Source organism: Hordeum vulgare, chromosome 6H (assembly GCF_904849725.1).
Source record: "Hordeum vulgare subsp. vulgare chromosome 6H, MorexV3_pseudomolecules_assembly, whole genome shotgun sequence".
NCBI lineage: Eukaryota > Viridiplantae > Streptophyta > Magnoliopsida > Poales > Poaceae > Hordeum > Hordeum vulgare.
In genome coordinates, this window is record NC_058523.1 from 82,708,906 (window position 1) to 82,734,233 (window position 25,328).

The window sequence follows — 25,328 nt, forward strand, 5'->3', positions numbered from 1 at the left end:
AAAAATTAAATCCCTTTGTAACAGATGAGTTTTCGTATGAAACCCTAATACTTCGAAAGAGATTGTCCGTTTTGTACACGAAGTGCATCTAATTTTTGCTGCAACCCTCTCAACTTTTTAGCACATGCTATGTGGGTGAAATGATGATACCATGCCAACTTTCAACATTTTTAGAGTTCATTTGTAGCGCTTTTCAATTTAAGGGTCATTTAGCTCAAAAAAAATCAATATATGCATGAAAAATACCAAATGAAGTCAAAAATAATTGAAAATTGATGATGTGTCTTTGAATGGTGCATTTTGAACAGACAAAAAGTATGGAGTTTAAATAAGTTCAAAAAATGAAATCCCTTTGTAATAGATGAGTTCTCGTATGAAACCCTAATACTTCGAAAGAGATTCTCTGTTTTGTACACGATGTGCATCCAGTTTTTGCCGCAACCCTCTCAACTTTTTAGCACATGCTATGTGCATGAAATGATTATACCATGCCAACTTTCAAAAATTTCAGAGTTTATTTGTAGTGCTTTTCAATTTAAGGGTCATTTAGCTCAACACAAAAATCAGTAAATGTATGAAAAATATCAAATGGTCTGACTGACCTTTTGTCCCGGTTCTAGCCACCAACGGGTACGAAAGTACTCTTCTTCCCGCCCTTTTGGGCCAGCGGAAGTGTGGCTTTGGTCCCGGTTGGTGCCACAAACCGAAACCAAAGGTTTCGCATATATTGCGGGAGTTGTTGAAATTGACTTTTAGTCCCGGTTGGTGTAACAACCCGGGACTAAAGGTGTGATTTGGTCCCGGTTTGAGCCACCAACCGGAACAAAGGTGTTCGTATATTGCGGGAGTTGTCGAAATTTCCATCAACTTCCATTTCCCCCTATGTTCTCTCTTCGTCATTGTCGCACCCGAGCCCGTCGCTGCCGGCCCACGCGTCCTCCACATGTCTGTCGTCGCTGTCACCATCACTCACGAGCCCATCGTCGTCGCCATCGCTCCCGATCCCGTCATCGTCATCGTCGCCCCCGAGCCTATCGTCGTCGTTGTCGTCTCCGAGCCCATCGTCGTCCCCGAGCCCATCGTCGTTGATGTCGTCCCTGAGCCCATAGACGTCGACGTCGCCCCCGAGCCCATCGTCATCGTCGTCGTCGCCCGTCACTGCCCGTCGTTGTCGTCCCCGAGCCCATCGTCGTTGATGTCGTCCCTGAGCCCATAGACGTCGACGTCGCCCCCGAGCCCATCGCCATCGTCGTCGTCGCCCGTCGCTGCCCGTCGTTGTCGTCCCTGTCATTGTCGTAGCCCCCGGGCCCATCACCGTCGTCGTCGTCGCCCGCCGCCCGTCGTCGTTTCGAAGCCCGCCTTCGTCGCCCATCGACGCACCGGTAGCACATCCATCGATCTCTCCATCTCCCTATTTGCGAATCCATCACTACTAGGAAAATGCCTACGAGTGGCGCACCTGTTTTGGCTACTAATGGCGCACTATAGATGCGCCACTAGCATCACGCCATTAGAATTTTTTACTAATGGCGCACCAGGCAGTGCGCCATTAGTATAGCTCATGGTGCGCCATTAGTATGCCTCCCAGGTGTGCCGTTAGTATGCCTCCCAGGTGCGCCATTAGTATGCCTCCCAGGTGCGCCATTAGTATGCCTCTCACGTGCGCCATTAGTATGCCTCCCAGGTGCGCCATTAGTATGCCTCCCAGGTGTGCCATTAGTATAGCTCATGATGCGCCACAGGTTATACTACCAGCTCTAAAAATATTCAATTATTATCCTCACACCCACAAGAAGGTTCAAGACAAACACATATTACACCACAATGAAAATATGTTTATAAACATGCACATACATTGAACGCAAGTTGACAAACAAATTAACCTAGAGGAAGCATAGTTTTGACCATCTTAACAATCATCTAGAACACACATCAGGGACAGTTCCCTTTTTGTGTCGAAGCTCATCCAGCAGCCCTCGATGCCACAAGTGTACCCTTTGACGCGCATCGGATGATCTCTTGGAGTCCTCTCCTGTCCTGTAGCCTTCTTTCGCTACTTCGTCTGTTCGGTGTGAACCTCGTGGTGCTGCAGCAAATGCTTGTGCGTGAAGAACTTCTTTCCACAACCATCCACCGGGCAGATGTGGCGCTCATGCAGGGACAGGTCATTCTTCATGTCGAAGCTCATCGAACAGCCCTCGATGCTGCACGTGTACCCTTCGACGCGCATTGGATCATCTCTTGGAGTCCTCTCCTCTCCTGTGGCTTTCTTCAGTTGCTTCATCGTTTTGGTTCTGGTTATGTGCTTACGCCCAGACAACTCCTGCTTAGTGGCAGGGCCCACAGAAGGCCCCCCCCCTTGGCAGCAGATGGGTGCTCCTCATCATCCTTTGGAGCAGCTGGAGCCATCATCTTGCTGTCTCCTTTGCTCGTCTTCATCTGCTTCTTTGCTTCAGCCTCAATCTTCTTTGGTGGCCCTGTTCGCGAATGGGAAGTGGCCTTTGGCTTCGGACGGCAAGCAGGGTCATCATCCTCTTCCGTCATCTCTGTTTTCACCTTGTTTGCTCTATCGGCAATCCTAAAGCTAACACGGGGAACCACTGTAGTTGGTGAGGGGTGGGACACATCATCTACACCTTTTAATGCTTTGGTACTATGCCCCTCAGCTAGACTGGGCCTCTTGGTGTTTGTTGTTACCTCCACAGCCATGTTCTCCCTTTTCATGCTTGATTTCGGTACATCTGTTATGGTGCTACTCTTTCTTTTGGAGGCTTCCACTCCACTAGACTTATCAGCCTCCTCCGCTTCATTGCTTTCAATTCTCTAAGCTAGGAACGGATGGACCTGGTTTGACATCCATGCTTTCCCACACCACCGGCCAGCAAAGGCTACTTTCTTCTGCCTGTCTTGACTCCTCTCGCAAGTTTCCAGTTTTACTGGTGAGTTATCAGGAGAACTGCAGCCAAATGCCTTATAAATGACCCTGTTGTATGGCATTTGTTTGTTATGTAGAGGAGATTTGGCCAGATTTGTGCTGTAGTAAAGATTGGTTCCCAGCTTCACAACCCAATCACTGCTTGTTGGTATTGATTCCTCATCTTGCAGGAGTTCTTAAATCATCTTCCTGTCCTCCATGTTGGCTTCCCTGAATTTGATGTCCTTCCAGTCATTCTCAACTTCAAATTTTGCAGCTAACGATCTTGCCTCTGCTTCTATTTTAAGATATTCTGTAAAAACCATAACAAACAAGTCAATTATGCCTTCAGAACCAATAATTAGTATTATGAACACCTCAAGCACAACAAGTCTAAATTTAATTTTTTGACATTATCAACGTTGATGGGAGTATAATGTGCTTTTGAACAATAACTGCATTAACATAGTCAAGTACAATCAGAATGAGCAATTACCTAGTCATACCAAGTAGATGAAGCATTAGAGAGGATGCCATAAGTTCAAGAAGCATTAGATATATAAAAAGGTGCATTGCACTCGATCATGATGAGTAAGCAACTTGATGGCTGATCAGTACATGCATGATAAAATGGCATCAATTGACATCTTAGTGTTCAAGTGTACTTCAGGGCTCTTCCCACTAATATCATACAGCTGCAACAACCAGTATATGCAAATTATGAAAGAACGCACCAGACAGAATTTTTGCTGCTGCATTAGTTGATCCCTGGAATTCACAATCATGAAAGAATGCACCAGACAGAATTTTTCCAGCTATGTATGTTTGCCTCGGTGGTTCCTACGTCAGAGTAAACATTTAAACATCGTTGCTGCCAGCTATGCATATATTGCTTGCAACTACTTTTTTTACATGACATGAACCACCATATAATTTCAGATATGTGTTCCACGCCATAAATTTTACAGAAGCATAGCAAACAGAGATTAACGCCCCAATCTGGGGCATGACTAATACTCAGATCCTCTGTACAAATTATGCTTCGTCTAAGGTGCCAAAAAAACACACAGAAATCATGGACCACCATATATATGTTGAGACACCGCCACAAATTTTACAGAAGCATAGCTAACAGAGATTAACGAAGAAAAATTACCATGATGATTGAATCATGGGTTAATACGACCAGCATTCAGATTTTAGATCATCTTGAGAGATCATGCCAGGTGTAAGGTGAAAAGAATCATTCACAAATAAAAACCATAAGAAAACAAATTATCTCCAGGATTGTTCTCCTGATCAATTTAAACAAATTGCACACTCTAATGAGCCAAACATTACAAGTAGAGTTAAATTTGTTCTTCCAACCCTCTACACTGGAAACTTAGCATATGAACAGATCGGCCCCAGGTGATGAGCACCGGTGGGGCACGAAGGCATCCGACCGGCCATGAAACACTCGCGATGCGCATAGGCGTCAAAACAGGGGTGGCCATCACGAAATGAAAACCTTATACAACTTCACATAAGTGTCCCGCGACATATATAAATTTCTAACAGAGATTAGCGAAGCACTATAATCACAAGAGTTGCATTACTGATTAGTACAACTAATATTCGGATTTCAGATTATCTGTAGAAATTATGCACAGATAACAAAAATGCTAAGCAAACCGCTTATCTCGAGGATTACTCCCTGATAATCAATTCGATGCTAATAATTAGAGGTTAAATTCGTTGCTCCACCTTTGTGGTCATCATGAAATTGAAACCACATACGGCTAGACCGACACGCAGGCTCACAACTTGACATGAGTGTCACATAGCTAACGAATATCAGTGAAGCAGCAAAGCAACCACAAACCACAGTGGTTGCAGCACAGATTAACATGACTGACATTCGGATTTCAGATCATCTCTAGAAACTAATTGTGTTTCGTGCGAGGGTGCCAATAAACATGCACAGATAATAGAAAATCTATAAGGCAGACAGGTTATGTCAAGGATTATTCTATAATAATCAATTCGGAATAAATTAGAGGTTAAAAGATGTGACGGCGGAGGGGATGGAAGGGGAGGGCTGGGGATGGTAGAGTGCGGACCTGACTTCATGTCGATGCGTTGATGCCAGCGCGGTAGACAGGAGGAGGCAGTGAAAAACTGCCAAGCAAGAAGTAGTGGCCCCGATTCCACTTCAAATTCAGGCAATCTTGATACTTCAATATCCATCTCAAGAATGTCAGCAACAGAATACTAGGAATACCCTCCACTGAAAGAGACTTCGTCGTGAACCATTCGGAGGAGATTTTCGAGGTCCAAAGTCTCAATGAGAATAAGGAGTAGCTGAGCTTTAGCATGATGAAATGATCTCTTTGCTTCAGCAGACACAGAAAATTTTCCAATATCATAAGAGCCAGAGAGCATATCCCTAAATAGCGAGCACAGAGATATCCACAGCCCACCGTTGCACCTTGAGAAGTTATCACAAATAGCAAGAAACAGAATGTCTAGAATCAGGTTAATTTCAATCAAGCTTTCTTCCAGCCAAGAAACCGTCAAATCAGCTGCTGATTTAACCGAAAATGCAGCCGCAAGCGAGTCCTTAATGATGGATAGCAATCTCCGTTCCATCTCGTCACTGCCTAACAGTGAGGCCTCTTGTTTTATGGCGTCGGCTGAATCAGAATCATCATCCGTAGATGTGGCATGAACAAAGATCCTCCGAATGCACTTGAGCAGGCACTGACGCTCAAGGTAGTATTGCAGAGACATCCGACGAAGGAGCTCCTGCGGGTCGGCATCACTGGTCGTTGGGGCGCTCTCTGAAGACCGGTTCACCAGGATGTACGACTGCACGTCTGCACCTCGTCCAGGTCGAGGGACTTGCTCGCGTGGAGCGCAGCCTCCTTGTGGTCGGGCTTGACGGCCAGGCGGTGCTCCCCGACGGCGACCTGGCCGGCGTCCAGCACGGCCCTCGAGGCGCCGTTGGGCTTCCCGAACATCGAGACCGCCCGCGGAGCCACGCGTGGTGGCCCTTGATCCGCTCCGCCTGCAGCACGGGCAGGAGCCAGCGAGTTAGTCAAGGCCGCGAGGGCTTGCAGGGTGAGGAGGACGGGGTGCGGGGACTGGGGAAATGGGTACGGGGGGCTTACGAGGGCGTCGGAGATGGCTGCGGAGGGGGAGGTGGTGGCGCGGTCGAGGTCGTCGCAGAGGGCGACAAAGTGGTCCCACCACAGCGAGGCGGACACCGTCTTGGTGCCGGCGCGGTAATAAGAGGTGGTCGAGCTTCCAGAGGCGGGTGTCGTAGTCCAGGTTCATCATGAACACGGGCCTCATCTCCGCCGACGAGATCCGATCCGAGACCCTGCCTGCCTGCGCGCGTCAAGGAGAGGGTTCGGGTCGAGTCGCGAGGGGTCAAAACCAGCGGCTGGAAGGGGGCGATTCGCGGCGGCACAGAGAGGAGAGGAGAGGGGAGGCGGTGAGCCGTACCTGCTCGCCGGAGAGGAGAGGCTTGGTCTGGGTCTAGGTCTAGGCTTCTTCTCTGGCTTGGCGCTCGCTGCAGTGGTGGCGTGTGATGTTGTCGTCGGAGGCCTCGCCGTTGGCCATCTTCCCGGCCGCCGCGTCGGATTCGGCGATCTCCACGCGCGGCGAGAGTTCGTCCATGGGAAAGGGGAACGGGAGGGCGGGTCAGGGGGGTGGAGCGGTGCGGTGCTGTGCTGGAAGTGGTGGTAAGACCGGGTTACTAATGGTGCACCTTCCAGAATGCGCCATTGGTAACCAGGCTTACTAATGGCGAACCTGGTATGTGGTGCGCCATTAGTAGTTTTGCAAAAAAAAATATTATAGTAGTGGCGCACTGGGTGAGTGGTGCGCCATTACTAGTTAAACTAGTAATGGCGCACTCTGCCCCGGTGCGCCATTAGTACTTTTGGAAAAATAAAAAATAAAAAAAGTTTGTTAGTAGTGGCGCACCTGCACATGGTGCGCCACTGCTATATAGTAGTGGCACACCACTTGTCTGGTGCGCCATTAGTATCTATATTATCTATAGCCCGTTTCCTAGTAGTGCATGTGTGTGAGAAGACGTAGTCTAGTTGCGAATCCATGTGTGTGTATTACATTCATATTATAATATGTTGGGTACATTTTTGAACTCCCCAATGTGACACAAGTTATAAAAAATATAAAAATATTTAGATTAGATTTAGTTTCAATAGCAAATAAACTTATAAAAATTATAAAACTATTTATATTAGATTAAGTTACAAATTAAGTGTTTATGTTAATATTTTGGATTATGTATAAAGGGCTTCCCCCACTTTGTAATATTTGCAGAAACAATGGATATTCCAAGAGACATGGAAAAGAAGAAATTTTGGGGGATATAATCCATGGTGCCGGTAGTAATGTCGGATTTTTGCTCAGTGACATCGGTGACTACCAAATCCTGGAGGAAGGACATTATCATGATGGCTTCGGTGATCTAACAATGGAGGAGGAAGGACATTATCATGATGGCTTCAGTCACTACCGAATCCCGGATGAAGGAGACCATGATGACAGCTCCGGTGACTGAACGGAGGAGGGAGCTATTGAAAAGTCCGATCGAGCCAAACTTCGATAACGAGACCCGACGAGAAGGTTGGGCATGGATCAAAAGTTCATGGTCATAGAACTATTGAACAATGGCCAACCGATTGAACCCAAGCGGACCAGGGACGCATTTTCTGCTCAGTGCGGAGCTATTCTAAGGGACAACATCCCGATCAGCATCAAGCAATGGAATAAGCCTAAGGGCGACAACGTCCCTGAAGGTGATTATGTCACCGATAGGCTGAAAGATGATCTTTGGACCGCGTTGAAAGAAAATTTCACCCTACCGCCAGAGGAGGATCCGAATAAGCCATTTATAGAGCCACTGGTCAAGGCTTGTGCTCTTAAGAAGATGGTAGAACTATTCAGGAGGTGGAAGAAAGAGTTGAAATCAAAGTATGTCGACCAAGGGAAGACTCCATAATTCGTCGGCCGATTTGAGAAGATTAGAGATCACTAGCCCGCATTTGTGGCCTACAAGTCATCGGACAAGAGTAAGGAAATGTCAGAGAGAAACAAGAACAATGCTGTAAAGAAACAGTATCACCATCACATGGGGTCAGGTGGCTACCTCAAAGGCCGTTTGTTGTGGGACAAAGCTGAGACTGACCTGATTGCTAAAGGGGTCCAACCAAAGACATGGAACTGGCCCGACCGTTCAAGGAATTGGTTCTTCGGAGTTGGGGGAACTTTGGAACCTGAAACAGGGGAGTGTCGTTGGACGGACGAGCAACTTGCAACACCCATCAACAAGCTTCAACAGTGTATCACCGCAGTGCAGGAAGGGGCATTCTTTCCCAAAAGAGAGAAGGACGAGCTGACTGTGGCCCTAGGGAATGTTGAGCACCTTGGACGAACACGAGGCACACCAGGCTCTATTCTGTGGACGGTTGGGTTTCCCGATGGAGCCGGTTACAGAAGCTGAGCGAGAATGAGGAAAGCGGAGCTGAGCGACATGCAGAAGATCAATGCAAGACTACAAATTCTAGAGGAAGTTCAGAACGAGCGAGCTGTCGACCAACCATCTCAGCGGCACGAAACTACCATAGAATTTGCCCCGCCATCTCAGCGGAGAAGTAGTGTGGCTTCCACGGAGCTCGTTCAGCCTGACTTCACGGCTCCTAGCTACCCCGTGGATACTATCACGGAGTCTCAACCTTGTGATCTTTTGATGAAATCCCGGAACCTCACTTTCAAGGCTGCTATCGGCGTTGTTGCACCGCACCAATCCAACGGAAATTTTCACTGCTGTCCGATTCCACGTGCTTATGCTATTGTGATGGTGGATGAAGTAAAGAAGGATTTTGAGCAGCTCGAGCTTGACCATCCTACAGGTGAAGATGAGAATAAGTTGGTTCATGCTTGGAGGATTACATGTCGATGGCCAAAGGTGTACATGAATCTTCCAAACTGGACGCCTCCTCCTCTGGCGAGAGATCAGAGCACTCCTCATCCTCCTCCGGCGACTGATCAGGACACTCCTCATCCTCCTCCGGCAAATGATCAGGGCACTCCGGCTCCTTCGACGCATGAGGGCACTCCACCTTCTTCTTCGGATCCTCCTCCGGCACGTGAGGGCACTCCGTGTCCTTCTTGGACTCCTCCTCCGGCGCGTTGGAGCAGTCCGCCTCCTTCTTCGGCTCCTCCTCCAGCGCGTCGGAGCACTCCACCTCCTTCTTCGGCTCCCCCTCCAGCGTGTCGGAGCACTCCGCCTCCTTCTTCGGCTCCTCCTCCAGCGCGTCGGAGCACTCCGCCTCCTTCTTTGGCTCTTCCTCAAGCGCGTCGGAGCAGTACGCCTCCTTCTTTTGTTCCTCCTCCGGTGCCTCGAAGCACTCCGCCCCCTTCTTCGGCTCCTCCTCCAGCGCGTCGGAGCAGTCCTCCTCCATCGGCTCCTCCTCAGGCGGGTCAGAGCAGTCCGCCTCCTCCGTAACAGTGGAAGACCGACGTCGTCGCTGCTCCGCCAAAAATTACACAAGTAAGAAAGATGTCGCCTCATCCTCCTTCTCTCAAGCGGAAGACAGACTCCGTCGCCGTTGTGGCGGCTAGCGGTGATGCAATGTTAGCAAAACGAAGAAGTGGGAAAACAATTCCCCAGCTCAGCCAATAAAAGAGGCAATCGTGCCCCCCGCTCAAGGTGTCTAGCGATATCGTCGTCGCTAATGATTCGGGGTTGCTGCCCGGTACCAATCCTGGTGATTACGTGAACGATTCAGTAAATTTTGAGATGGTTGAGGTAACAAATGAAGAAACATATAAATACGTGCCTAGGAAGCCTCTCGTCAAACCTGGTCATCCTCCTCTAACACCGAGGATGCACGAATTGCATGAGTGGTACATGAACATATTCACGGAGAAAACTAATGTGTATATGAGAGTGAAAAAAGATCACAAATTCATTGGAGCTACAGTGCTGCTTGTTGAATTTGAAGACTTATTTCAGTTATACAATGACCTGGCCCTCGACAAACAACTCCTGACTTCCTATTGTTTGTAAGTATTACTTCTATAGTTAATTCTCTAGCTCAGCTCGTTCATTGCATGTATCTATAATTATCATCACTATATATATTATGCAGATTGAAGATCGTCGAATTACAAAAAGCAGGAATCTTCGATGTTGGGTTCATTAGCCCAGAATCGGTAAATGTATTGTTGGTATGAAATGAAACCAAAGAGACCGAGGTTAAGTTGCTAAATTTGTTGCTTGTAAATCAAAACAAAAGGAAAATACTCTATCCTTGCAACCTCAAGTGAGTGTTGTTGTGTTCTCTGTATACTCGGTTTTGCTTACTCGAGGTTAATTAGTAAATGCAATTGATGAGTTATATATGCGTGCACAGTTCCCACTTTATTCTGCTATCCATTAAGCTTGACACGGCAAAATTAATTGTCTTAGACTCGAGACGTAAAGATCCCGAGGATTATGCGGACATGACTGCAATGCTCAAGAAGTAAGTTCACTCAATACCGGGACCATACAGGCATGCAACTTTCGTTAATTTCCTGATATCAAGTAATCATTTTCTTTGCCTGGCAGGGCTTGGAAGAAGTTCACGAATAAGGTTCGCGGTATACCCAAAGAGTTGCAATTTATGCACCCCCCCAGTAAGTAGTACGAGCTAGTTCCGTGCATCTCTAATTGATTCAATTTTTCATCAATATATCATTACCATGCTTGCTTATCAGTTTGATTGAACTCTATATATTCTCGTAAAGTGCTTGTACCAGGTAGTTGGGACTGAAAAATGTGCATACTACGTATGCGAGTTCATTCGCCTCTCAACCTCTGGGCGGGGCATCTCTGACGAACAATTTGAAGTACGTAAATAATATTCACAATTTTATTTTATATATTACCATCAATTGTGTTGAGTTTTATTAATATATATGCATGTATTGACCCCCTTCTTTAAATTAGATCTGGAAGAAGCGGGTTGAACCCCTATCAGATTATGGCACACGAGCAACTAAAGAGGAATTGGCGGGATTCTTTCTTCACCACGTCATACCTAGTGACGGAGAATACCATGTGAGCTATTTGTGATTGGATCTTAGGTAGATGATGTTAGGCATTGTAAAGATGTTATATTGTAAAAGATGTTAAGTATTGTAAATGGTTTCCTTCATTTTCTTATTAGCTAGCGTCATGTTCTCTCTATATGTATAGTAGCTAGTGTCGACCAAGCACTGAGAAAGAGAGGACACTTCTCTCTATTAGCTAGCTAACACAATATGAAACCACTAAATTAACCCGTGCGTTCAAGAAAAACAAAAACCCCAGCTCCGGTCAGATGCTGACGTGTGGATGCCATGTTGTCCCGACTGGTACGACCAACCGGGACTAAAGAACCTTCTGCCCGGGCTCGCCGTAGTGGCCATGTGGAGACCATTCGGTCTCGGTTCGTAAGCGAACCAGAACTAAAGGTTTTGGGATTTAGTCCCAGTTCAAGAACCGGGGCTAATGGGCCTCTTGAACCAGGACAAATGGGCCATTTTCTGCTAATGTGGGCTCGGGGGTGGCTCTAAACAGAGGGGGTGACGAACAAGACCTTGGATGCCCTCGGGTGCACTCTGGGCACGGGGAAGCACGCGTGCCAGGGCGATTTGGAGGCTAGCCAGCATTGGGGAGCGATGTTTGACAGTCAAGGGAGGCATTGTGGCGCCCTGGGACACGTTTCCATTGCTGGGCCCGAGCTGCAGCAAGAGGCTAAGGTGCAGAGCACCGTTTCTCCATGCCACATAGGTGGTCACTGCGGCCATCTGTGTCTACAGGGCCCTTATGACCAGTCAAAGATGTCCCTAGTGTAAGGCATGCATGCAGAAAGATGACTCTGGAGTTTGGTTACATATGGGGCTGATTTGAATAGGTTTTGACTGCAGTTTGGTTTCCAGGAGCAAACTTAAGGCTAACAATGGGGTGAATTCATGTATAGTAGTCTTAGGCATGGAATGACCACGGTTCTGCAAAGTTTCAGCTCAGGGGGATGAGTGTGACAGCCCGAGACCGACACTCGAGAAGATTCCCCTTTTATTTCGTTGTCGCCGTGTTGTAAGATTGTCTGTTGCATTCATCATTGCATCACGCGCATCATCTGCATGCAACGGCACTCCATTGCCGCCAGTTTCAAAACTTGCATCCATTAGAAGTTGTCGGTTCTCTCTGTTTCCGTCGTTAACCATTTTGAGTCCAACCACACACGCACGCGCCCGCGACATCATTAAAATATATTTTTAAAGGTGTCTGGAAAATATTCTCGGATTGGGTCGAAACTTGGCGTGCGGTCTTAAGTTAATGAAGGTAGACCGCCTGCCAAAATTCTTCGCAATCGGAGTTTGTTTGATACTCGAACCGTTAAACTTATAGCGGCACTATAGCCAGTCTAAATTGCAAACGTTTCGGTATTTTAAAGCTCCGATGTCGGGTTGCACATTTTTCCTCTCATCTCTGCCTAGCCCCTCTACACATTGCACCGACCTGCACGACACCTAGTCCGGAAACCTTCCGGAACCTGAAACCTACGGTCATGACCGTTGGGTCCGTATCAACCCCGTAATACCGCAAACCGTCATCGGTTTGTCCATTGGACTCCCATATGTTGTTGGCTTTTATTTATTTATTTTGCTAGTTGTTGTTACCTCCCACATCGGCTACTTGGACCTGATCTACCTTGGGCCGTTGCACTATGATGCTTCGGGCCCATGCATATTTTTTTCGGCTCTACAGATTTTGGCATTTTTTCAGCACATCAATATTTCAGAAAAATGTGTATTTTCAAACGCTTGTAAATATAAATCCGTGCGTCGGATCGCGACCATCTTGATATGGAACTTGACAAGATTTTCACGTAGAATAATAATTTTCAACTTTCATGGATGATAAAAATACTTAAACGTCGGTTTGGACCGGCTTGCATGTCGACGTGTTAAAAACGGTTTAGGTCGTAGTTATTTAACCGTAGCTCCGTTGGAGATGAGCCATATATGTAAATGGACCAGAATGACGTGCAGTTTCACGTGAACCAATTTCTTTTGTCATTTAACAAACATAAAAGGTTGTTAGGACAAATGTAGGCAGATTTAGAATTTAACGAGTGGGGTCAGTTCGGAGATGCTATATGTCATTTTCGGCCTCATTTAAAATGCCTAGATAGGTACTTTAATTTGTGCTTCCCCCCTTGACATGTATAACAACATTTCATATTGCCGTGTAAACAAATGGGAATGAACTAAATAATTAAACGTGAAGTTCCGTCAATATGCAACTCGTTACATATTGAGCTTCACTTAATGTGTAGTGTTCGCGTGATGTGAATTGCCATGCCATGCCTTGCATATTTGAAAACCCTCATGCATCATATTAGGGTGTGCATCTTGTCGTGCATGTTCCGTGGTGAATATTGTGTGTTGGTTGTTGTTTCATTTTGCTTCGTCTCAATAGAGTTCCGCAAGCGTGTCGGAACGTGAGGATCTGTTCGACTACGTCGGTTCATCTGCTTCACGGAGTCGTTCTTCTTCCAAGCGGGATCTCAGGCAAGATGATCATTTCCCTATATACCATTACTATCATTGCCATGCCAGTTGTTTTGTTTCTATCACTATGTCTTGCTGCCTACCACCTGTTAAATATCAGCCTTTCAACATTGCCATGAAAACCATGAACCTGATCACAACCTAGCAAACCACTGATAGGCTATGTTACCGCTTGCTTAACCATTTGTTAGTGTTGCTAGTTGCAGGTGCAGTTGTCTCCATGTGTTAACATGAGTTCCTTGTTATATCACCCTATTAATTGCTATTAAATTTAATGCACCTATATACTTGGTAAAAGGTGGAAGGCTCAGCCTTTCTAGCCTGGTGTTTTGTTCCACCTTTGCCGCCTTAGTTTTGGCTACCAGATTTATGTTCCATAAATGAGGCTCCTAACATGCTTGGATTGTTATGGGGGGGCCTAGATTCTCGTTTTGGGATAAAGCTCGTCTGGCAAGGCCCAACATTGGTACTATATTTGCCAACATAAAAATTCTGTTAATACTGAAAAACATAGGGAGTTAGCGCTACCCGAGGAGTAATTCAACATAATACAGGCAGGGCCAGTGCTGATGGTGCTAGTCCAAAACAGATCCACTTGCAGGGCCACCCAGGGAAACTCGGGGGATTTCTATCCAACCATCATACGTATTACTCATCCGTCATGTCCTGAGAATGAGGTACACGGCTCCTTTCGGGATTGTCGACATGTCGGGCAGCCTTGCTGGACTTGTTTTACCTTTCTTGAGCATCATATGCGAGGGATTCCAAGGATGCTTTGGGTCATCTCGAGGTTGAGGTTTTCCAGTAGGAACACGAGGAGATCACGGGTTTTGCTCATCGAGGTCATTGCGTCGCAGCGTGTGGTAGTTTGTTATGGACTAGTTGGAGCACCCCTGTAGGATTAAATCTTTCGGAAAGTCATGCCCGCAGTTATGTGGCAACGCAGAAACTTTGTTTCGCATCCAGTTCTAGATAACTTGAAGTAAGCTTAATTAAAACTTGTCAACTGAGTGCGTAACCATGACTATCTATTTCGTGAGCTCCTTCTCCGATCGAGGACACGGTGGGGTTATGACTGACATAAGTAGGTGTTCAGGATCATTCATTTGATCATAAGTAGTTCACATCTTTTATACGTAGATCTTCCCCCCTCTTTTATTCTTGTACTCGTAAGCTAGCTCCCAAATAAATGCTTAGTCGCTTGTTGCAGCCTCACCACTTAACCATACCTCACCCATTAAGCTTTGCTACTTTTGATACCTTTGTAAATGAGATTGCTGAGTCCATGTGGCTCACAGATTACTACAACACCAGTTGGAGGTACAGGTAAAGAGTTATTTTTACGTGAGCGCGCTGATTGTCCTATTTGGAGTTTCTTCTACTTTGTCGCCGATCTAGGATGGTATCCAAGCTGGCAGCCTGGGATAGCAAGGATGGACGTCATTCTTTTATCATTTGTTTTCGTCGATAGATGGACCATGCTCTTCTTCGTGATGATTGTATGAATTGTACTGAAGTGACTCAGATGTAGCTTGTGACGAGTGTAAGCCAACTCCTCATACACATCTTTTCAATACATGTACTTGTAACGATATCCATTCTTGTGAAATGATGAGATGTGTTTCTATCCCTGTCGAGGCCCTCACACCAAAATAAGGATAGGACCGCATCATGGGTGTTACAAGTTGGTATCAGAGCAGTACCAACCTAGGAGCCCCCTTGATTGATCGAACTTGGCCGAGTCGAGTCTAGTGAAAAATTGCTTCGGGTCTAGTTGTATATCGGAGCATAGGATTCTTTTTTCTCCTCTTCTATATCTGGTGGGGAATCTTGACGTAATAATTTCAATTCTACTCCTCTTCTCACTAAAAAAATTAGGATCATGCGGATATTTTTGAAATCTATATGATGTCGATGTGATGGAGTTCTCTCTTGGTGCCTCCTGTCTGACTTGATTTCTTCCGGGGAGTTGAGCTCCAGGGGATTCTTGAGCACATCGCAATCATTCAGATTTCTTAGTATCTCAGGATGGAGGATGTTCGAAATTACATCAATACTAGTAGTGGCGAGAGGAGTGTGGCTTCTCCAGTACTGGTGCAGAAGGTCTGGATGTATCGCCACACATAGTATCGTTCTGATTACGAGGGTCTGAGATAGATGAAGTTCCAAGATTCTGGTTATGTGTTAACGGATGTGATACTGTAACAACCTGTGTTTAGCCTTCCTGACTAATTTACTTATTTCGAAAATTAGGACCAATTTAAAAAATTGTGAATGCTAGTGATGCTTGGAGTGACTATTGTTTGCTTGCTTGCTTGTATGCATGTGGTTGCTCCCGAGCAATTCTTGCTATTCTCCAACTCACCTCCTTATCCCATGTTCTCCTGCCTAATGATCATGCCATGTGTTTAGGACCAGTATCTATTTTTTACCAAATATTATTTTCACCAAAAAGCATTTCTTTGAATTAAACTTTCAAACCCCTGAGATGAGATTTGTACTACAAGTCCTCCAATTAGGGAATTTATTTTTGCACCAATTATTTTATTTGAAACCCATTATCAAAATGACTTCCCAAAACCACCATATTATTATTTTAAAACTTATTTTACTAATTTATTTAAAAGCCTTCCTGTGAGGCCAGAAATGGTCTTTATGAAGGAAAGCTATTTTTATTGCTTTCAAAATATTTAGGAAAATTTAGGGAAACTCAGTGGATATATTTATTCCATATATATGAGTTTCAACACATGGTCATGTTCAAAATATTGGGCAAACCCCTCCAAAACCCTTCCTGCCTATTACAAGCTTTTGAAATATTTCTATAAGAAATATTCTCAATAAATTCCAGTAAAATTCCAGCATGTCACCTATGATATGTTTGATGATCTTGCCAAGTTTCATCTCAATCCAAGTTGATTTGACTTCCCTAATTATTCTAAAACCCTATCTGTCCAGGTTCAAATTTGAGCAACTCTTCATTGTCAAATGTATCCAACTGTGCTCAAATTTGGTGGACATATTCTGATACTCCAATAATGCATCCACACCAAGTGGTGCCTCAAGGAGAATAGAAGAACTTGTCCCAAGCCCCTCAGAACCCTTTGTGTTGATTTCTGACTTTGGGAAACTTTACATTATAAAGTCTCTCCAATTGACCCCAAACTTTTTGTGCATGCCTTAATGCTCAAATAATGCCCCCACACCAAATATTGGATTTGTGGGAATTGATATGAATGGAATTGTAAGCAGAAAGCCATTTCTGCCCCTTTCATGGGTTTTCCAAGTCTACATTAGAAACCTTCTCCACCAAATCCCAATTTTGGTGTCCAAGCTTATTTTCATCTATTATTTGATCCTGTTAATTTTCAAAAACCTTGTGTGCATTCACTTTATTGGCTACATTGGCCCCTTCCACTTTAACCCTTGAGCTCAACTTTCTACCACAGCTTCATATAGTTACATTCTACCTCCAGTAACATTTCCATGGCCATTGGTCAATTATTGGAGAGAGGCTCCATGTAACTATTCCTCATTTTACCCTTGGAATCACCATCTTTACCCTATTGCCTCACTTCTGCCTAAGACAAAGGCCCCACCTCTTTCCAGAGGGTCCCTAGCAACCCAAAGCATTGTTTAAAGCCAAGAGATGGCATGCTCATGTGGAGAAAATGAGCAGCACATCCTAGAGTTCAATTGTGGCTGAAATATAGCTTTGTACACCAAGTGCTAGCTACACTTCCTTGCTTGAGCTGAAACTTTGCAGGAATATAGTCCTTCCATGCCTAAGGCTGCTAGACATGTCGTTTCCCCATTATCTCTCTTGTGAGTGCCCTCACCATTAGCCCTAAGTTTGCTGCTGCAAACTTAACCTCAGTCAAAAGCCATTGAAATCAACTCCACTAGAGACCAAACTCCTCACTCCTCTTCCAGATAGCATGCCCCACCTCCCACACAACTTTGACTGGTCATTAGGGCCCTGTTGGCACTGGTGCCCGTGGTGACCGCCACCTTGGACTGCAATATGGGTACTCTGCACCTTCTTGCTTTCCTCCAGACCATTTCTTGCCGAACCAACTTGTCTAAGCATGTCTCAGCATCTTATTTTGACTGTTTCAAGCATCTCCATCTATCAGCTAGCCTCCAAGCTCCGTGTAGGGTGCGTGGCATCCATGCACAAAGAGCTCCAAAGGGCTCCCGAGCTCTCTCTTCCTCTTCCCCCTCTTATTCCCTCTCTCCCCGAGCCTCTGCTACTCTGGTATCTCTTCCCCTCTTCCTTGGGCTCCTCTAGGGCTTCTCCCTAAGCCCCCTCTCCTCGCAAGCTCTCCCCTCTCCCCCATGGTCGTCGGGTAGAGCTTCGGCCTCCTCTCGAGCTGGGCCAACCAGGGGCCTTCCCCTCGCCTCTAGCTTCCCCTAGGCTTCCTCCTAGCTAGCGCTGCTCCTCCCAAGCACCTCCGGCTCCCTCCCTTTGTTGCTGGTGCGGAAACCAGGGAGATCGACGGTCTTCCCACAGCCGTCGTCCCCCTCCCCCTAGCAACCTCTCCCCGGGCGCTTTGTTTGGGAATGGGGGCGGCGCGGTCTCCTGAGCCCGCTGACGCTCTCGCCTAGGGAGGGGACGACCAGAGGCGCGGCGCCCGCGCAGCTACCTTCCTCCCCCATGGTTCCTCCATGCCGGCGTGACGAAGGGGATGACCCTGCGGGCGGGTCCCCTGGTCAGCCACTCCAGTCGGCCCCGCTGGATTTAATGGCCGTGCCCCGGCTGGTGGGCGTCTTCCTCGCGCGGAGGCGCAGGCCGGGCAATACGCCCTCGGCGTAGCTAGTGCTCGCGGCTGGAGCCGTTGGGCCGGCCCATTTTCCTATCTAGCGCTGCGCGCGCAGTATAGCCTTAGTAAGAAATCTTTTTCCATTATTCTTTTATCAGGAGATTCATATATCCACATAAATTTTATTTTAACTCCAAATTAATTGATTCAAACTCCTGCAGGTTCCTAAAATCAAGGCCTATCGAAATATGTGCCTTGCACATTTTTCCAAGAAACCTTTATGTGGTGTTTTTATTTAAATCCAAATCTGGATATTCCAAGCACCACCTTTGTAAATTCTTATAGGTTTCCAATCAACTCCAGATGTAGTGATTCCAAATTCCAGAGCCTTCTAATATCATGCCCTATTTTTGAAGCCTTGGTCAACATTTTTATCAGGCTTTATTTTGTTGTATTAAATAAATAGCTTCCTATTGCTATTTATTCCATATTAGAAAATTCCTAGAATATTCATTTCAACTCCAAATCTAGTGAAACAACTTCCTAAATATTTCTAAAGTTGTTCTTTGTTAAATGAGTGCATCCACTCATTTTTATCATAAAATTTTCTGTGGGCTATATAAAGAATCCCCTACTCCTCCTTTCCTCCATTCAAAAATCCCTGATGATCCGAACCTCCTATGGCAAGCTTCAGGTATTTTTCTTATGACCAGAGAGGTCCAAGAAAAATATAACTTCTATTTTTGTAGCACTTTTATTTCTACCTGTTGTGTGGCTTACCGTGGTTGTTTCCAACGATAGTTGACGGGTAGACGGAGTACTCAGAGTTGGAGCGGAAGACCTCGAAGACCCGAGGACTTATGTGAGCAAAGGCAAGCAGCCCTTTGACCATGACTAAAAATATGTTATGTTGCATGTTGAGATAGCAAGTATTTCCGTAGCATATGATCATAAGTGTCGGTAAATCGTTTGATGTGATGTTACCGATGGATCCTCCGGAGCACATGCATTGAGTTTGATCCTACCCCTTGAGGATCATGCTATTATCCTATTGACAAGTAATACTAGAATATTAGCATGAGCATGTTGTTGGTATAATTCAAGAGTTTAGGAAAAAACCCGTCGGGTGCCACTAATGCCCGAGGGTGATGATGAAGTTAGGTGGCCACTTTTGGTGAAGTGGTACACCGGGTATTTTGAGTGAGTATGGTTTCAGAAATGGGAATAGATTTATGATGTGTTGACCGTTCCAACCTTACCAGTATGACCACGTTACCCCTTATGGGACGCGGCTATGTTGATTACTCTGGTCGGTGCTAGCAAAGAGCCACATTACTAGTGGCGGGAGTGATGTGTGGTCACTCTCGTGATGGGGTCGTGCCAGGTAGGACGACTATGCCATTTTTATGAGTTCCAGGCACACCGTTGGTCCCCGCATGGTTGTTACTGTCCAGAGTCGATGCTCGTAAGACGTACAACATGTGGGATGGGTACCAATCGAGTGGACTGCTTTGTCTAGTATCGTCAGGGGAAAGGCATTGATTGGGTACTTACCTCAGGTATGTTATATACTGCGACTCGTGGCTGACACGGAAGTTTCCTGGATCTCGTGGGTCCAGCGTACTACCTCTGCAGAGTGTAAAACTATTCGAATAGTCGTGTCCACGGTCAAGGACAGTTGGGTAATCCTGCTTAACCTACATTCAGTTGTTTCCACATAAACCAAGTGTGAGTGAGTTGTGTTGAAAAAGGAGTTATTATGAAAGTAAAGATATGACCAAGTTTGGTGACTTAGCATATAGGATGAACCCGGATGGTTCAGCCCTCAACAAATATATTGATACATGTAACAAGTTCTTCAAAAGTAATTCTTTAACTTGATGCATATTTCATGATCAATCTTCCAAGCTGATTCCCACCAAATATGCATGTTATTGTTATCCTTCACTTTGATTGTTCATGTCTTGGGCTGTTTGCGAGTATAATCAAAAGTACTCATTGGCTTGCCACTGGTTATTTCATTGACCAGGTATAAAGAACAGGGTATGGTGAAGAGTAACTCGGTGATGTTCTTGCGAACTAGGATGCTACCCAGTCAGAATGCGTGTAGGTTAATGCTGATGGCATGGGTTCACGCTTTCAACCAATAATTTCGCTATTGGTCCAGTTTGGTGTGTTGGCCTTTAAGGCCCTATATATGTAAGACTCGACCGCAATGGTCATTTATTGTATCAAACGATATGTATGGATGTAAGACTCTTATTATTCAGCTTCTGTGTGTTCGGTGAGCATTGATCTCTAGGATCACTGAGCACGATCATTCAGCAATCTCGACTCGTAAGTCGGGGTTCCCACTGAGCTGGTATCAGATCCATCTTGACTGTGGGAAGCCCTTAGTTAGCACGGATGCTAATTAGGGTAAAAATGCTTTCCAGACTTTTCAAAAGTATTTACAAGCCTGTATCTTTCTCACCTCTTCTAAGTTTTCAAAGGAAGCAAGGTTTTGCCTTAGCACTCCCACTCTTATTTTCTTGACACCCCTCGTCTGCATCTTCAAAACTTGCAAGTAGCCACTAGCACCCTTATTCTTGACCATGTGATTACTTAAAATCCTCTTGAGCAATTTGGAGGGCAGCAACCTTTCCAAACAATCACCCCTGTGCTGAAGGACAAAGATGACAACTCTACGACCGGCCGACACCGACAGAAGTACCTCCATGAAGAACAAGCACCTCGAGGCTTAGAAGATGGCAACACCCCGGCACTATTCCAGAGTGATGCCACTTAAACCTACAATAATCTGGACGTAATATATGCAAGCCGTGATCTGCATCACTAATAGAGCGACCCTGTCAATGATAAGGATTGTGTCGACCACCACCGGTGGATGAGAATCTCACCATTTGCTCTGCCTCACCTTAGTGAGTAGGAAAACGATTCTCTTAATCCCCCGCTCTAGGTGTCGATATCACGATCAGTATCACCGACGGGTCAGAACTCTATCATGCCTTGCTGACGTCATTGCATAAAGGTCATCTACTTGAGGCTCTCGAAGCCTCGGAAGACAAGAAGACAATGACAAGATTATGAAGACGAGGAAGATCCTGTCAATGACAGCCATGAAGAACCACCTTCATCAGCAACTCCCCAGACGAGAAGACATCAAGAGATCTTTTACAACTCACCCGAGTTGCTTCGGCGAGCAACAACAAGAGGCGCGGCAACACCATGAGAAGGTCCAGAAGACTTAGCGGACTCCTCCTCGGAGCACGAAGCATGCACAACTGTCAAGTCCGAGAACCCTAGGGTAGGATGAGTCGTAAATCACTATGCAAAGTCAAGTCCGTGAAATGGTTCGAATGGACCATGTTGAGTGTTGGTTGTTTTGTTGTTTGTGCTTTGGTATAAGTCGCACTTTTGCTTAAGCAACGAGCATGCGGTTATATCACCTGTCTTATTTTGGATGCTCGAAATGATTAGCACTTGTTTGAGTTGACTTTCCAACACTTGTTTGCTTGCACTAAAACCCTCACACACACCCCTCTATGCTACTCTCTCTCTCTCTCTCTTCACCCCTCTTGACAACTGAAGACCAACAAGACATGATGCATCGGAAATCCACTTCGACGGACAACTAACGCTGAAGACACTGATTACGCCATGACTAACCACGCAAACCATAGGAGTTATGCTTTTCCTCGAGATCGGAAACCGTTCTAGACCAGACTAACCTCCACAAGCCTTTCTGGCTCAAGTTTTCTGGTCACGTGTCTAGCACACGTATTTGCCAGAACACCTGTAGATCCCCCATAAACCCCGCTTAGCACCGGGTTCTTCATGGAACAAGTGATCAAGGTGAACGAGTATTCAATATTCTCAAGCTAGCACCATAACCCTGATGCCATAAGAGGACCGTTCTATGATATAAGAGTATTATGCTAGAAGATTGTTGTGATGATGATAGTTGTCTTGAAGATATAGCTAGACTATCTTGGTGGATCATGAGACACTTATAAAGGTAGGTGCACTTGGTGGAACAAGGTTATATAGTAGAATAACCTACATATTCCTGGAGTAAGGTTGGATTTAATAGGACGATTACGATCGCGAACATTAAATTCTTGGTGGTATACCTGACTTTGGAATGTAGTTGGCTTGACTTGCTACTTTTACCAAAATGACTTGGAGTATCGAGCAAGAGTTCTTATTGAACTTGAGATTGGATTTAAATAGGTAGACCGGCAGACTATTGATGATATATGAGGCCACATGGTTTGGAGTGAATTGGATTTAGCCTGATAATCTCGATCATGATACCATGTTTCTCGGTGGATAGTGAGTGCGTATACTTGGGATTCTCAAATTGATTTACGAACCTATGTGGACTGGCCTTGGAGATTAGATGGCCGTGATATTGGAAATTGGTGGACATACTGTGACGTAATCCTTGCAATAATACGTGAGTTACAAGGACTCTAAGAGATTATGTAGACCCCCATCACTATTGGATTTGTAGGAGTGATAGGTCCAGGAATGATTGATCGGATTGATGGATCACTTGATCAAATTCATAGGAAGGAAACAAGATATTGGATTGGTTTACTATGTGTTTCCTTAATATAGTAATGCAGTACCTATCCGTTGGATGACTTAGATGGACATTTGGATTTGTTGTGTTTTAAATTCAAGCTTAGGAGCTTGTGTGCCTCCCCGAGGTTCTTGTTCAGGAATGAATGTGTATCGTAGCCACACCATACTGTAATGTTGGGTTAGTTTTTCCCTCAGCCCCGGAGTTGGCTAGCTTGAGTAGTGTGGAGATGACCCATGTGAGATGGTATCTTGATGAGATAAGGTGATGTCGTCCCAAGTTAGAGGTCGCACTACTAGCATCTAAGGAATGTGCTTAGAGATAAGATGATAACTATTCACCCACATCCTAAGTTCCTTGAGACACTAAGCTCCACCAAGCCAGGATGGGCGGATTACGACCATGGGAAACAACTCTAAGTCGCTGGAATGTGACTAGTACCGCCCACAGCAAAATTTCGTTCCCCTCACCCATCTCATGAGCACTGCACTTACGAGATGCTTGGGAAAGATATGTTGTTGCCCTCGCGAACGACATGTTCATTCGCCAGTAAAAGGAGGAACGCCTAAGTCCTGTTTAGATGAGCCACAGACTCTGCAGACTACAATCCTCCAGCAACCGAAGACAGTTTCCGCAAGCATGAAGGAGCATCAGCATGATCAAGGAGCCACGACAACGCAGAAGAAACAACACCTTTTATTGTAGCTCCAACATCAACTATGCCTACTACGACAGGCAAGACAATAAGACCAGCCAGGACAGACGCACCGGGAGCAACCTCCACTCGGACCACGACTACGTTCACGGTCGCACACACATCAACACCTAACCACTTGCCACTATGGCACGCCTCGGTTCCTTCATAAGAAGAAACCGCACAAACACCACTAGCACACTAACACCACACGTACACTGAGCAGATGCCTAATCGTCATGAACCCTGCCACCGCAGAGAGCCGCCATGCGGGCGACAGCATCAGGGCGATCATTGTGGACAATCGCGCAGTACAGCGTCGAGACCCCGACCAGCAACACCACCATCCCGGACAGGAAGATTATGAGCCACCCCGGGGTCTCGTCCGCCATTGGCATCCCTCCTCTAGCACCTGCAAGGAGAAGAAGGAGGAGGAAGAGCACCAGAGCAGCAGCAAGGAACAAGGTCGGGTGGGAGAACGAGGAGGACTCCCTGGCCAATTTATAGCCAGGCTCGAAGAGCCACTAGCAAGGCCACCGGCCCCGCTTGCCGCACGGTCGTTCGCGCTTGCTGGGAATCCCAGAGCAGTGTCGACATGCCCAGGCCTACGAGGTGAGTGCTCGCTGCGCCGGCATTTGGCTCACCGCGCACCACCACAGGGCGTCCCCGGACACCCTACGCCCTAGGCACCGCAAGTGGAGGCAGCACATGGGACTCACCCAGGAAAGAAGAATCGGAGGAAGAAGAAGAGGCTGACGGCGGCCCCTGGGCCCACTTGTCAGCCGGAGAAGGTGCCAAGCACCGGGTACGACTAGCAACCACGTATTGCAATTTTCCCTTTCTCCAACATCCTCGTAGAACGCAGATGCACCAATAAGTGGCACTCTTGAGGTGACCACGTCGGACCGCGTATTTAGATTATTGATACCGGTGAATCCAGCAGCATAGCAGGAGTAGACCCTTGTTTTCACCTTAACAAATCTCGGGGACGAGATTTTCTTAAGGGGGTAAGGTTTGTAACACCATGTGTTTAGCCTTCCTGACTAATATACTTATTTCAAAAATTAGGACCAATTTAAAAAATTGTGAATGCTTGTGAAGCTTGAAGTGACTATTGTTTGCCTACTTGCTTGTATGCATGTGGTTGCTCCCCAATAATTCTTGCTATTCTCCAACTCACCTCCTTATCTCATGTTCTCCTGCCTAATGATCATGCCATGTGTTTAGGACCAGTATCTATGTTTACCAAGTATTATTTTCACCAAAAAGCATTTATTTGAATTAAACTTTCAAACCCGTGAGATGAGATTTCTACTATAAGTCCTCCAATTAGGGAATTTATTTTTGCACCAATTATTTTATTTGAAACCCATTATCAAAATGACTTCCCAAAGCCACCATATTATCATTTTAAAATTTATTTTACTAATATATTTAAAAGCCTTCTTGTGAGGCCAGAAATGGTCTTTTTGAAGGAAAGTTATTTTTATTGCTTTCAAAATATTTAGGGAAATTTAGGGAAATTCAGTGGATATATTTATTCTATATATATGAGTTTCAACACATGGTCATGTTCAAAATATTAGGCAAACCCCTCCAAAACCCTTCCTTCCTATATCAAGCTTTTGAAATATTTCTATAAGAAATATTCTTAATAAATTCTAGTAAAATTCCAGCATGTCACCTAGGATATGTTTGATGATCTTGCTAAGTTTCATCTCAATCCAAGTTTCTTTGACTTCCCTA

At 45.7% G+C, this 25,328-nt stretch overlaps 1 pseudogene; it reads right to left on the reverse strand.

Annotated features, from left to right (window-relative positions):
- Nucleotides 1-1,861: 1,861 nt before the first annotated feature.
- On the reverse strand, nucleotides 1,862-6,577 carry LOC123405128 (annotated as a pseudogene).
- Between the last annotated feature and the right edge of the window lie 18,751 nt (nucleotides 6,578-25,328).